This window comes from Capsicum annuum, chromosome 7 (assembly GCF_002878395.1).
Source record: "Capsicum annuum cultivar UCD-10X-F1 chromosome 7, UCD10Xv1.1, whole genome shotgun sequence".
In the NCBI taxonomy this organism is placed as follows: Eukaryota; Viridiplantae; Streptophyta; class Magnoliopsida; order Solanales; family Solanaceae; genus Capsicum; species Capsicum annuum.
This window is the reverse complement of record NC_061117.1, coordinates 190,567,298-190,584,065: the sequence shown is the minus strand read 5'-3', so window position 1 is coordinate 190,584,065 and position 16,768 is coordinate 190,567,298.

Sequence of the window (16,768 nt, the reverse complement as noted above, 5' to 3'; positions counted from 1 at the left end):
TTAGGCTTGCCCTTGATTTTTTTCTTGACTAGGGTTTAACCCCTTTGGGAAAGAATGTTCTTGTTTCTGAGGAGATTATCTTGAGAAGAAACCCTAATCTTGTGGTTGAAAGTGTATAAGAGATATTTTTAAGATGTTTTAACTAAAGAGAATGGAAGATAATATGTTCCTTGAGGGTTATAAGTCATGGGAAGTGAAGGGAAAAGACCAAAATACCCTTATGAAATAAATTCTCAGTTGCTGAAAATAATAGCTGACGACATTTGTGACAAGGCGTCAAAAATGTGGTAAGCCGTGAAAAATGTCATCACACAGAAGCTAGAATTGATGGTTTCTTCCTAAGTCTGATGACTTTTGTGGTAGGGTGTCACAAATATGGTAAGCTACCATGAATGCTGTCACTTAGGAGCTAGTTTCTTCCTAAGGCTGATGACCTTCATGGTAGGGCTTCACAAATGTGGTAAGCTACCACGAATGTCGTCACACAGGAGCTGGATTCTACCTAAGGCTGACGACCTTCATGGTAGGGCATCACAAGTGTGGTAAGCTACCATGAATGTCTTCACTTAGGAGCTGGTTTCTACCTAAGGCTGATGACCTTCGTGGTAGGGTGTCACAAATGTGGTAAGCTACCACGAATGTCGTCACACTATTTCCAGCCTGACATGCTGGAGTAAAATAGGAATAACTCTTTGCTCCAATATCGGATTTAGGCTAAATTTGTATCGTGGAAAGATAATTCAATGATATATCTGTTGATAGTTCATGATATCAAAAATTCCAAGTATAATGAGAGATATTCTCGTTTGAAGTTCACTATACCAATATCCTTCTCAAGAATTCAATCGGTAAGGAATGTTTTAACTCGTCTGATAGCTGATTTGTCTGATAGCTGGGAGTTAGTTGAAGCCTTAATATACAGATAAACTACTCATAAAACTATAAAATAACCATGATGTACTATGCATGAGATTGGTACATATCTCTAATATTGGTTTGGATTTTTTGGGGTATATACTCCCCCTTGAAAACATTCGTTCTCGAATGATGACTTCTTGAGAAGGGAGAAAAGATAAACGATGCATACAATGATCATGATCAAATGGCACATGATTTAGGACTGAATTGAATTCTAAACTGAATATAGCCCAACTAAACATGCATATCTGATGCATGACTGATAAGCTGAACTCATGAATGCATGATAAGCTATGCACTGATACTTGATACCAATTTTATACTGGAATTTTGAACATGTAACAGAATAAGCTTAAGAAAAATATTTACCTCAAGCTAAGTCTGAATTAGTAGAGAAAAGATGAGGGTACTTGGTTCGCATGTCTGCTTCTGCTTCCCAAGTAACTCCCTCCATGGACTGAATTCGCCAAAGAACCTTGACTAGAGAGACTTCTTTGTTCCTCAGCCTATGAGTCTAATAGTCAAGGATTTAGATTGGAATCTCTTAATAAGAGAGGCTATTCTTAAGTCAACACTCTGAATAGGGACTATAACTGTTGGGTTACCTATGCACTTCTTGAGCAAAGAGACATGGAAAACTGAATGAACTGAGGCTAGATCTGAAGGCAATTTGAGATCATAGGCTACCTTGCCTAAGCGACTGAGAATCCTGAAGGGACCGATATATTGGGGACTGAGATTTCCCTTCTTGCTGAATCTTTTTACTCCCTTCATGGGAGAGATCTTGGGATAAACATAGTCATCGACCTCGAATTTGAGATCCTTTCTACGAACATCCGCATAAGACTTCTTTCGGCTCTAAGCAGTCTAGAGTCTTTCTCTGATCAACTGAACTTTCTCTAAGGAATCAAATACTAATGTAGGCCCTATGACTACAGTCTCGCTAACTTCGAACCAGCTGATTGGACACCTACATATCCTACCATAGAGAGCTTTGAATGGAGCCATCTGAATACTGGAGTGATAGCTGTTGTTGTATGCAAACTCAATAAAAAACAAGTGGTCATCCCAGCTTTCCTTGAAATCAATTGCACACGCCCTTAACATATCTTCTAGAGTCTGAATGGTCCTTTCTGCTTGACCATCTATCTGAGGATAAAATGTTGTACTAAGATGAACTTGGGTACCAAGACCCTTTTGGAATGCTTTCCAAAAGTGAGAGGTAAACTGGGTACCTCTGTCTAAGATGATAGATAGTGGAACACCGTGTAATCTGACCAACTCCCTGATATGGAGTTTGGCATAATCCTCGGCTGAGTAAGAGGTACGAACTGGAAGGAAATGAGCTGACTTGGTCATTCTGTCTACAATGACCCAAAATGAATCATGCTGATGATGTGTTCTAGGAAAACTTATCACAAAGTCCATGTTCACTTCTTCCTACTTCCAAGTAGTAATAGTGAACTCCTGTATGGAACCACTAAGTTTCTGATACTCTATTTTAACCTGCTGACATATAGAGCACTTAGCCATAAACTCTGCAATATCCTCTTCATCCCACTCCACCAATAGATCTTCCGCAAGTCGTGGTACATCTTAGTGGCCCCTAGATGAATAGAGTATCACGTACTATGCGCTTCTACAAGAATTTGCAGCCTTAAGTCATCTAGATCGGGAGCATACAGACAACCCTGAGAACGAAGAATACCATCTCCCCCTTGGGTGAAAACCTCTACTTCCTGACTCTGAACTTACTCTTTTAGCTTAATAATGCTAGGAACCCTATCTTCCTTCTCTTTCACCTAGGAAACTAGAGATGACTCTGAACTACTCTGAACACATACACCACCCTCTGAAGAGTCAACTAAGCGAACGCCTAGTCTGGCAAGCTGATGAATCTCCTAAGCCAATTTCTTCTTACTATCCTCAACATGGGAAACACTACCCATGGACAGTCTACTGAGTGTGTCGGCCACTACATTGGCCTTGCTAGGATGATAAAGGACACTCATGTCAAAATCCTTCTAGAGCTCTAACCACCTTCTATGATGAAGATTGAAATTTTTCTAAGAAAATACATACTGAAGGATCTTATGATCTGTGAAGACGTCTACATGAACACCGTATAGATAATGCCTCCAAATATTTAAGGCGAAGACAACTATTGCTAACTCAAGGTCATGAGTAGGATAATTCTTCTCATGAGGCTTTAACTGCTTGGAGGCGTAGGCTATGACTCTACCATGCTGCATAAGGACACAACCTAAACCTACTCTGGATGCATCACAATATACTATGAATCCATCGGAACCATTGGGAAGCGCTAAAATTGGAGATGAGGTGAGTCGAGTCTTCAACTCCTAAAAACTCTTCTCGCAAGGTTTTAACCACTGAAACTCGACCTTCTTCTGAGTCAATCTATATATAAGAGATGCAATATAAGAAAATCCCTTGACAAACCATCGGTAATAGCCAGCCAAACCCAAGAAACTCCTGATATCTGATGGAAAGATAGGGCGAGGACAGTTTCTTACCACTTCAATTTTATAAGGATCTACTCTAATTCCATCCCGAAAACAATGTGGCCAAGGAACTCTACTGATCTTAGCCAAAATTCGCACTACTAAACTTGGCGAACAACTGGTGATCCCTGAGAGTATGAAGAACAATTATGAGATGGTCTGAATAATCACGCTCTATGCGAGAATAGACCAGAATATCATCTATGAAGACTATGATGAATATGTCCAAGTACTGCTTGAACACCCGGTTCATCAAGTCCATGAAATCTATAGGGGCATTGGTAAGACCAAAGGACATGACTAGAAATTCAAAGTGACCATACCGAGTACGAAAAGCTGTCTTCGGAATGTCATATTCTCTAACTTAGAGATGATGATAGCCTGATCTGAGGTCTATCTTAGAGAAATAACTGGCACCTTGAAGGTTGTTAAACAAGTCATCTATCCTAGGAAACGGATACCTATTCTTGATTGTGACTTTATTAAGCTGACGGTAATTAATACGCATTCTGAGAAAACTGTCTTTCTTGTGCATGAATAAGACTGGCGCACCCCATGGGGATACACTGGGCCTGATGAATCCCTTATCTAAGAGATCCTTCAATTGATCTTTCAGTTCCTTGAGTTCTGCTGGTGCTATTCTATATGGCGGAATAAAAATAGGCTGAGTATCTGGGAGAAGGTCTATGCCAAAGTTTATTTCCCTTTCGAGAGAAATGCCTGGAAGATCTTTGGAAAAGTCATCTGAATATTCATTAACCACTGGGACTGATTCAAGACTGGGAGATTCAGAACTGGAATCCTTAACATACACGAGATGATACACACACCCCTTAGAAATCATTTTCCTTTCCTGAAGGTAGGAAACAAGCTGACCCCTGAAAGACGAAGTGCTACCCTTCCACTCTAGGACGGGCTCATTCGGGAACTGAAATTGAACTATCCTATTTCTGCATTCGACTATGGCATAGAAGGAATGAATCCAATCCATCTCTAGAATAACATCAAAATAAGTCATCTCTAACTCGACTAAATCTGCTAACGTGTATTTCTGAAATATCATAATCGGACAGTTCTTATATACCCATCGAGCTATGATGGTTTTACCCACTAGGGTAGAGATTGAAAAGGGCTCTGCTAAAGTTTCGGGACTGATTTCGAAATCACCTGCTATGTATGGAGTGACGAAAGACAAGGATGCACCTGGGTCTAGCAAAGCATAAACATGAACATGGAAAATCTATAATGTACCAGTAACGATATTAGGAGAATTTTCCTGATCCTGTGGGTCTGAAGAGCATAGAGTCTATTTGGGTATTGCCCACTAGTAGCACTGGAAGTGGCACCCTACAGGTTCAGGCGACTGGACTGAGTTGTGGAACGATTCTGCTAACCCTGAGGACCTGGATGAGGACAGTACCTAACTCTGTGGCCTGGTTTTCCATAACCAAAACAAATACCTTGACCCTCTCTACATACACCCTGATGGTGCTTACCGCAGGTCTGACACTAAAGATAAGTACTGGCACTGCTAATACTGCTCTGAGGTTTAGAGCCTGGTTCTTTGCCTCTGTTGCCATCCTTGAACTTTGGCACTGGGGCACTAGCGGAGGAAGGGGTTGGAACTTCTAACTTAGGAAAAAATTGTGAATGATTTCCTCCCTCTGATTTGGGCTGAGCAAAACTGAAACTGCTTGCTCTTGCTCTCTTATTTTGCCTCTCCCTAGTCTTAACCTTCTGCTCCTCTATATGTTGAACGTGGGTCATGAGCCTGGCTAAATTCATATCACTGTTCAGCATTGCACTACACTCATTTACCACGCTATCATTCACCCCTGACACGAACTTGCTCATCTTAGCCCTGTTGTCTGCAACCATATGAGGGGCATATCTGTCTAGTTGAGTAAATCTAAGAGAATACTCTCTAACTGACATATTTCCCTACCTAAGATTGATGAACTGAAGAACTTTGGCCTCTCTCAGCTCTTGGGGAAAGAATTTGTCTAAGAAAGCCATGAAAATTTTTTCCCACTCAACAGGACCTACATCCTCTAACCTTTCTACTAACCACTACTTGTACCAAGTGTGAGCGATATCCTGCAATTGGTATGCAGCTAACTCGGCACTCTAAGAAGAAGTGACTCTCATTATATCAATGACCTTCTGGACTTGGTCAATAAATTCCTGAGGATCCTCGTCTGGCTTAAACCCAAAGAAGGATGGAGGGTTCATTCGGGTGAAGTCCCGAATCCTAGCTGCTGCTGAATTGGCCACTAGGTTGGCCGGAACAACTGTTGGTCGTTCATTTTGGGTAGCTACATACTGAGCAAGAACGATAAATGTGGTCCTAAACTCTACATGAGAAACATGTTCGCCCAAAGGATCTTCGGGCTGAGGAGCTGGCTGATTTCTTCTCTTTGGAGGTATGTTTCTGAAATAAGAGAAGAGTGGATTAGACTGAGAGACTAACTTGAAATTATGCTTACTAGCATGACATGAATACTGAAGAAAGGGAACTATTCCTAAAACATCTCGTTGCCTCCTGTACATAAATATGGCGCGCAACACACCCATGTACAAGACTCTACTAGATGCGGCTTTCAGAGTTCCTAGGACTCTATTGAACCTTAGGCTCTGATACCAAGTTTATAATGCCCCAATTTTCTAAACCTAAATGCTACACGGTGCTTATGAACTTGAGGGACCACAAGCTAACCCATGACTGATATTTGTACCTGTATACTACAATTCATGACATAATAATACGATAAATATGTACAATAGGCCATAAGGTTCAACTGAAATAACATAACATCCATATGGGCGAAAAATACCCAAAATAACTAAAAACTGGATCTAAAAGCTAAATCTAAGCGTAAATTCGAAAGCCTCTAAGACTGTCTGAAATAAGGAATTGAAGGAACATGTCTCCAACTAACTCCGTAAAACTGAACTGAAGAAATAAATGAATAAATCAGATAATGTCATCCTCGAATGAAAAGGACTCACTGCAACTCTGTATACTGAATGCGACTGCTACTGCTGGTCTGGGACCGTGCCTCTGAACCTATGGTGTAACATAAAAAGAAAGCACCATAGCGCAAATGCGTCAGTACAACTGAAGTACTGAGTATGTAAGTGAGGTAGGCTATTGCAAAAGGTTTATATGCATGAATAATACTACTAACTGACTGATATGAACGTAAGAGTACAAACATACATACATAGTAACTAAGATCGTGAGTAAGCAATGGCTAAATCTGTATGCTAATACATGGCTGGAACCGTAGTTCTGATAACATGGATGATTGTATCTGACAACCCTAAATCTGGTTGAACTCTCTGAGTTCCGTGCTATAACTGAATTTGATTGTATCTAATAGTCCTAGTATACTGATATCTGAAGAACTATCTGAGTTCTTTTACTGACACTGATACTGAAACTGTGGGAGGTAGCTATTTAACTGACATGCCTCATATGTGCCATTATGGATAAGATGGGGTCCAATCTCTGCCCTGATTAGAAGGGTGTAAATACTGTGCCACTAGTAAGGACAATATGTGAAAAACCCTCATATAACAGGCAACTCTAGTGAGAATGGTGGGAACCCTCATATAACAGGTTAAGCCACCTCATCTAGCCTCATATAACACGCTGTGATGTCTCAACCTATACTGGTTATATAGTTCTGAAATGCAAGGATGACTGCTAAGAATCACATCCTCATATATAGGTGAGTTCCCATTCTTGGGTTCACTCGGTGCTAAATCCTACTCCCATCTAAAGAGACTAAACATGATTCAACTGACTGTACATAGACAAATTAACTGACTTCCGTTGACTGGCAGAGTAGTACTATTATCTGAGAGTTAACTGGGATCATGAGATTTCTGAGGTTTTCTGAGTCACATGACTGACTGAGTTCTATAGATTATAGCTTGACTGAGATTATCGTGACAGCATGACATGGCTCTAGGCACACAGCTATGTTTTTTGGGTACGAATACCCCTAGGACTCGATAGAAGAAAACTGACACACATGACATGACTTGATCACAAGATTGGAGTCCACAATTAGCTATATCATAAGTAGGGGATGTTATAATTCATGTATTTAATCAACACCTCAAACATGGTAGGGAAAGCATGGATATAATTCACACACAAAATTGATATTTCAATCATCATACATACTTTATGCCATCACCATAAGAATACATAAATAGCATGGGCATTCATATTGAAGTTTATCGCTAACATGTACTTGTCATTTAGATATCATGAAATCATGTAAATATGAAATTCTAACATCCTAGGCATTTTATCAAACACCTTAAATGTATTCTTTAAGGCATAGGTGGATTTCATGCTTGCATTAGTTCAACCCACCCAAAGTTCTTGATTTTCAACCAACAATCACATATATTCCATAAAAAAATCCTTAGATATCATCTTTAAACTTGAACAACAATCATCAACGTGTACATGCTTATATCACCACAAAATTTACAAAATAACATTTAAAAGCATAATTCTTGAACTCTATGAACGAATTGAATCCATAGATGAACATTACGCATACCTTAAAGCTTGATCTTGAAAGAGATCTAATGTTTCTGAAGGTTCCTGAAGAAATCCTTAGGCTTGCCGTTGATTTTTTTTTTACTAGGGTTTAAACCCTTTGGGAAAGAATGTTCTTGTTTCTGAGGAGATGATCTTGAGAGGAAACCCTAATCTTGTGGTTAAAAGTGTATGAAAGTGCTTTTTTAGATGTTTTAACTAAAGAGAATGGAAGATAATACGTTCCTTGAGTGTTATAGGTCGTGGGAAGTGAAGGGAAAAGACCAAAATACCCTTATAAAATAAATTCCCAGTTGCTGAAAATAATAGCTGACGATATTTGTAACAAGGCATCAAAAATGTGGTAAGCCGTCAAAAATATCGTCACACAGAAGCTGGAATTGATGGTTTCTGCCTAAATCTGACAACCTTCGTGGTAGGGCATCACAACTATGGTAAGCTACCACGAATGTCGTCACTTAGGAACTGGATTCTTCCTAAGGCTGACGACCTTCGTGGTAGGGCATCACAAATGTGGTAAGCTACCACGAATATTGTCACACAAGAGCTGGATTCTACCTAAGGCTGACGACCTTTATGGTAGGGCATCACAAGTGTGGTAACCTACCACGAATGTCGTCACTTAGGAGTTGGTTTCTACCTAAGGCTGACGACCTTCGTGGTAGGGTGTCACAAATGTGGTAAGCTACCACGAATGTCGTCACACTGTTTCCAGCCTAACATGCTGGAGTAAAATAGGAATAACTCTTTGCTCCGATATCAGATTTAGGCAAAATTGGTATCGTTGGAAATATAATTTAATTATTTATCTATTTATAGGTCATGAGATCAAATATTCCAAGTATATTCAGAGATATGATCATTTGAAGTTGACTATACCAATATCCTTCCCAAGAATTCAATCGGTAAGGAATATTTTGATTCGTCTGATCGATGGGAGTTATTTGAAGCCTTAATATACATCTAACTTACTCATAAAACTATAAAATAACCATGATGTACTATGCATGATCTTGGTATATGGTTCTAATATTGGTTTGGATTTTTTGGGGTATTACACTCAGAAAAAGGGAAAGTTTTGGTAGTTAATGCTTGTGAGGGCAGTTTTGAGAAATTGAATAGAAATTTGACTTCTGCTCTTATTTTGACCCTACTCGAGGGTACTGAGGGGTTTGTTGTGTATTGTGATATGTCATATGTGGGGCTGGGTTGTGTTCTGATGCAGTATGGTAAGGTCATGGCTTATGCTTCCAGGCAACTTAAGGTTCATAACAGAAATTACCTGACTCATAATCTAAAGTTGGCGATTGTGGTCTTTTTTTTGAAAATTTGGCATCATTATTTGTATAGGGAACATATGGACATTTATTCAGAACAAAATCTTGTAGTACATGTTCACATAGAAGGAATTAGTCCTCAAGTATAGGCAGTGGCTCAAACTGCTTAAGGACTATAACATGAGCCTACACTATCACCCAGATAAAGCTAATGTCATTTTTTATGCTGTTAGAAGGTTGTCCACAGGGATTCTATCCCACATTGAGTAGGAGAAGAGAGGATTGGTGAAAGATATTCACTGGTTATCCAATTTGGAAATTCACCTCTTACACTCTGAGGATAGAGGAGTGATCGTTTAAGAAGTTGTTAAATCATCTTGCAGGACTGAGGTTAAGGAGAAACAGGTTCTGGATCCCATACTTATGTAAATAAAAGATGATGTGGGTCAGCAGAAGGCTATGGATTTCGAGATTAGGGGAGATGGCATTCTAAGGTACCAAGAAATGTTAAGCGTTCCTGATGTAGATTGGCAGCAGGAAAAGATTTTGACCAAAGCCCGTGTGTCCATTTATACAATAAATATGGATTCAACAAATATATATCATGACTTGAAGGAAATTTAAGAGTCGAATAATATGAAGAGAGATATGGCAAATTTTTCTACCAAGTGTATAGTTTGTCAGAGAGTTAAGGTTAAAATTTAAGGCTAGGTGGTATTTCTAAAGAGATATCTTTACCAATGTGGAAATGAGATATGATTAATATGGACTTTGTTACGGGTCTTCTACGGTCTCGAAATTAATATGATTCTATTTGGGTCATTGTGGCAAGAATGAACAAGTCTTCTCACTTTTTGCCTACGAGAACTAACTACCCAGGAGAGGATTATGCCAAGTTATTCATTCAGGAGATAGTCAAGTTGCATGAGGACCTGGTGTCTATTATTTCTAATCGAGGTATGAAGTTTTCTTCTTATGTTTAGCATTCTTTTTAGAAAGGGTTAGGTACTAAAGTAAACCTTAGCACAACTTTCCAACCTCAAATGGATGGGCAAGTGGAGCGTACTATTTAGACCTTAGAGGATATGCTATGGGCCTATATACTTTACTTTAAAGAGAGTTGGGTTGATCATCTACCACTTATCGAGTTTGCTTATAATAATAGTTATCATTCTAGCACCCAAATAGCTCTCTTTGAGGACCTTTATAGTAGAAGGTGTAGGTCTCCAATTGGATGGTTTGAGGTGGATAAAACTAGGTTACTCGGGCAGACCCGATTCACCAAACGATGGAAAAGGAAAAGGAGATTTGAGAAAGACTTAAGACTGCTCAAAGTCATCAAAAGTATTATGCAGATATGAGGCAAAGGTAGTTGGAACTTGAAGTTAATAATTGTTTGTTCTTGAAGGTTTCTCCTATGAAAGTAGTCATGAGATTTGGGAAAAGGGGGAAGCTCAGTCCCCGTTACACTAGTCTATATCAAATTATGAGAAGGATTGAGAATATTGAATATGAATTGGACTTACCTGCGAACTTAGACTTGGTTTGTCCCATATTTCATGTGTTAATGTCAAAAAGTGTGTGGTTGATCCTTCCTTAGTACTTCCCATTGAAGATATTGGTGTTAAAGACTCATTGTCCTATGAGGAAATATCGATTGAAATCTTGGATAGGCAAGCCAGAAATTGAGAACTAAGGAAATAGCTTCGGTGAAAGTGCTTTGGAGAAACCAAAAGGTAGAAGAGGCTACATAGGAATCGGAGGATGATATGAAAGCTACATACCCATTCTTATTTCCAATGGTGGATGAAAGTGCATAAGGTATGAATTTTACTTCTTCACTTGTCACATTTCAAATTTGTTCTTGAAATCCCGCTATATTTTTCTTATCGAGATAAAGGTGTCCTAATATCTTATTTGGGGACGAATGATCGTAAAAAGGGGGGATAATGTAAGACCCCAAAAATTTTGACGAATTTATTTTGGACCCTCCATCTTGCTTAATGAAATTTTTTTACTTGAATCATGATAACGGATGTTAACAGGATGATTTGGGAGAGTTTCCAAATTTTTGGAAAGTGTTCGGGTCATTTTAGGACCCCCAAACCATAGAGGGTCCACGACAGCTGTGTGCCACGCTATGTGCACACCTCGATAAGAATGGGGCACGCCATGTGCATGCCACCCCACTGGGCACAAAATAAACAGTTTTTTTTAGTTGGGGTGAGGGTTTTTTGGTTCTTAACCCCATTAAAACAAACTTAAATACTCTCCAACCCCTATTATCAGTTATCAGGTTTTATCATTGTTCTAGTCCTTTTCAACTTCCAAAAGAAGCAACTAAGGATTTCTTAAGAATTCAACACTCAGGACCATAAACTCAAACTTTTCTCAAATTCACTCCATCACAAGGTATGTTGGAAACTCCCTATTCTACTTATTATACTATTGCATCAAACTACTTGATATTTACATATTTCTTTGTTGTTTAATTCACACTAGTATTGAGGATTTTTGGTGATTATACTCTTGCATTGTTTATTTCATGTTGTAACGGTTTCTTCATGGTTTAAATGGCAAATTATGAATTGAATTTATGAATCATGGTAATGGTGGAAATTGGGCAATATGGTTTCTCAATGTTTATGGATTTTTGCATAATGATAATGACATGAACCTCAACCCATATCACAATTTGGTTTCTAAACAAGTATTTCATAATGTTTAAACTGGTTATTGGAAAATTTGCATGATATTAATGGTAAAAATGTTTCAAAAATGCCCAAGGCGCTTTGGTTATGGATTTTTTTAAAAAACTGAAACTAAAGTTTAACTGGTTATGGCATTATTGAAATGGTTTACAAGTTTCTTGGTATGATGATATTAATTCAGAAATGCCTTGATAAAAGACTCCATGATTGATCTGATGTGTAAAACTAGTTTAATTTGGGCATAAAGGGAATTTGTATAGGTCATCGAGAAGGTGTAGTCCCCGAGGGACCAATAGTGAAAATCACGTTTGCCGATGTTGGAGGTCTATGACCATTGTTTCTTCTTTACACAATATATTTTTTGGAGACTAATTGACTATTGATGACTTTAGCTTAATTTCTCCGGTCTATGCGGCTAACATAGATTGGGGCACTTCTGGTAGGGGGAACTGAACCCATATAGACTGTGGGTGCTATTAGGTCGAAACGAGTTATACAGTTTAGGATTAAGTTTTTGAATGATCATGTTTCATGTCCCTTGCCTTTATCTTGATATTTTATTATATTTATAATTGTTGTACATGTGATTTATGACTGGTTTTAGTAAATGCAAATATATTTTATCCTTTTTCTTGGGTTGTATGACAGTACTCGCCACACTGACCGTCTCCAGATACTACATCATTTCATGATGTAGGTTATGAGGGTTTTTCTTGTGATCCTATGTAGCGCTAGGTGGTTCGGTATTTCTATTGGACAGTTATAGAAGTTGTGAGCCCTCCATACTTTGGAAGTCCTGGTTTTCTTTGTGTTTTTTGTTATTCTAGTACTTTTGGTTTTCATCTGGGCTAGTCGGGGTCATGTCCCAACTTGAATGGTATTCATAGGTTAGAGGCATTGTGGACAGTGTTGGGTATTTCTTTGTGGATTTAGTTAGTGATTTGTAAACTTACTCTTTTAATTATTACATCTCTCTTATCCTACTGGTTAGCTTCCACAATTTCATTATTATTATCTTACTCTTGAGGTAAGGCTAAGGGGTCATCTTATCCTACAGTGTTGGTAGTTTCTAAATATAGATTTCATTTCAAAAGTTCTAAAAATGTTATGTCCAAATTTACCGTCAAATAAATTTTGACTTTTAGAATTTAAGTAAATCCTAGACTCTTCTTTTCAAAGCTCAATTGTATAAAACTTGGGCATCTTCATACATAAACGGCCTTTGTTTCATCAATTGAAATTCATAAACTTGGCATCTGAAAAATCAAAGGTATATATCTTTGTATTAATTGAAATTCATATCTTATTTCATTTGATCTGTGGTCTCTCTTTTAAAAGAAAATAAATTTAGTTTATATCTTATATGATTTGCTTGTGAATCACTTATCTTAGACCAGTTTTTGATTGCTTGGGTGCTTTACTTTCAAAGTGGAGTCAGGCGTGTTTCAAATTGAATTTTTGTGACTTGAGACACCACAATTTGATACCAATAGGCCAATCACATCTTTATTAGCTTCATACTTTTAAAAAGTAAAAAGAAAAAAAAGATTATGACGCATTCTTCATATAATTTTGACAAAGTATTCCATGCACAATTCTTATTACAATAAGATGTTTATGACAATGAAACCATGAATTATAACATTAAGTTATAAAATGAAAAGAGTATAAACCAATAAAGAGTTAGTGTGACCCAAGTGAGTGAAATACCCACATAGTGCTACTTGATGTTTCCATATCCAAGCCTGTGCCACCTTCTTTGCACAAGGAGATTAAGAAGCTTGTACCAAGAGATTTACTAATATATTTAAGGGTAAATGGTGTATCCTTTCAATTTGTCTTCCAACTACAAACAATGATCCAAGCGATTCTACTATGTAATGCCAGTGACTCTACAAACAATTTACAAATATAAATTTTATTTCAAAAACATTTGAAGATTACATGCCCAAAGTTACTTAATATTTTGTCTCTTAGGAGTAAAGTAAATCCTATACTCCTCAATCCAAGCTCAATTGTATAAAACTTGGGAATCTCCACCCATAAACAATGTTAAGTTCTTAGTTTTGATGATTGACAAATTGTATATAAGTTGTATGTTGGGACCTATTTCTTGGAGTTTTGTGATGACAAAGCTACTAAGAATTAGGGAACAGGTTGGGCTTACCTGTCACTGTCATGGTCAATGTACAGTTCAACTAAAACAAAGTAGAAAAGTTGGTGGGAAAAGCTGTTGCCACTATTTTTCTTCAACCAATGAGAACGCTACTAGGTTTTCTTGTGTCATAATATATATTGCTCATATTTATCAATAAGAAAACCAATACTTCTATATTCTCACAATTAAATATCTTTCTGAGGTGGTGAATCAAAGGTTGCAGTTGCAACAGGGAACCTATTGTTCTTCGAGTTGTAATTTTATTTCCTTATTGTAGTTGAGTCTTTGTATTTTGTTCTTACATGATTTTCTAAATTAGCTTATGATTTTAAGGGGTTTGAGGTGAAAAATTTTTCATTATAATCATCTAGTTAGGTAATTGTTCAAGCTAGAGTTAGCTTGTGGAGTCCAGTAAAGTTAGCTGGAGGTTGAAGCAATAGAGGTACTTCTTGCGTTTCCTTATAATAGAGTTATTGCTAGGGAATAAAGGATTAGAAGGTTAATCCTTGGAGTATGTATTCAAGAATTTCCTAAAATATCAAGAATAGTTGGTGATGTGACCTCTCAGGTGACCAAAACCAACAAAGAGTATGATGATGTTAATAGGAAGAAGATAGAAAAGAACTACGAGGCCAAGAAGATACTATTTGTGTCATTAGTCCTAATGAGTACAATAAGGTTTCAATTTGTAAGACATCAAAGGAGATCTGAGACTGTCTTCAAACATCCCATCTTAAGCAGTCCAAGTTTGACATGCTAACTAGTTAGAATGAGACATTCACAATGCAGGAAGAAGAATCCATTCAAGAAATGTACACTAGATTCACTACTGTAACAAATGAGCTGTACAGTCTAGGTGAGGTTATTTCACCACACAAGAAGTTTAGGAAGATATTAAACATTTTTCCTAAAATATGTAAAAGCAAAGTGCATGTGATTTTTGAAACCAGGGGTCTGAACAAGATGACCATGGATGAACTAGTTAGCAACCTCAAAACCTACGAATTGTGAAAATTTTTGGTAAGTTAAAAGTTGAGCCCAGGGTGAAATAAATATGGTCCTCAAAGCCATAAAAGAGACTACCTATGATGAATATGAGAATACAACATATATTGCAAAAGGAGTTCTCAAAGCTCTGAAAAAATCGGGGCTATCTTTAGAAGCGAAGAGTCTAGCAAACTTGTCAAAGAAGGTAAGGGAAGTGACACTTGTCATAAATGTGGAAAGCTTGGTCACTACATCAAGGATTGACCAATGAATAAGATAGAGCACAAGGATCTCATTTGGCAAACTGACAGAAAAAAAGGCAAGGATAAAATCCCTGTGAAGGTTGGCAAGAAGGAGAAAACTGATAATTTATCAATCATGTATTAGTTGTATGCTGGGGTGACTCGTCAAGTAACTCGAATGGTTCATAACAAGGAAAAAATGTCTCCGTGTTGGTAATAGAAGATGTAGTAACATTTCTTGAATCTCTCTTTTCTCTGATGGTTGATACTGAGAATGATGATGACAACAAGTAACTCTCTTTGACATCAAGAAAAAACTGAAGAATTACTCCCTCAGTAAATTGAGATCTCTTGCATCAGTGTTGATTGATTTATTGGATGATTTTGTTAAGGACAAAGAAAATCTAAGGGAAGCCTTTGAAAAATATGAGAAAAAAATCGTAGAACTAAGTGTACAAGTAGCTAAGCACACAAGTGAGGAGGCAAAGCTAAAGGAAGATCTGGCAAATTATGATAAAGAAATAATAAAGCTAAGTGTGCAAGCGGCTGAGCATCAAGGTACTTATAAGACACTCTCCCATGAGAATAATCATCTGAATAAAAGACTAGATGAAATCATCAAGCAGAATTGTAAAGGAAAAAGTGAAGGAAGCAGGATACTGGAAGAAGAATTGACTGAAACCAAGGCCAATATGACTGCTTTACTTGAAAAAAACTTAGTCCTTGAAAGGGAACTAGTTCGGGCAAGGACAGAGCTTGAGAAATCTCTCAAGTAGACTACTCTTCTACAACTCAATTTTCTAGTATAAGGTCTAGCAGTAGGCAAGGCTTAGAATATAACTCTCAAATGGCCAAGGCACAAAATATCCCTTCTCCCGTCATTCATACAAAGGAAAAAAGATACTTTTTTATGCTTTCACTGTCACAGAAGAGAAATGTGTCCATCCAGGACTTATACTCAAAGAGTGATGAGGATTACTGCTTCAAGAAGAAAGAAGGGAACCTTACCTAGTTGGGCAAAAAGAAAGTTAATATTTACTTTATCCTCATATTGGGAACCAAGATTGTAATAGGTTTCTAAGACCGCTAACTAACCCTTTATGTAGGGATAGGCAAGAGGAGGTAGTCAATAAGGATGATGATAACAATAGTTATTCAGAGAACATATTTGAATATCTAAAGATCATCTCTTGTTGAACGGACTTAGGGGAGGTAATGGTTCCTTGGTGATTGAATCAAGGATTGAAATTGTTGAAGTTGATGATGAGATAAGCTTGGTGTACAATTTGAACCCCCTACAGTCCTGAAAGATCTATATCTAGTGGATCCTTGAGGAAAGTCAGTAGGGAACTGGTTGAATGGAACAAGGAA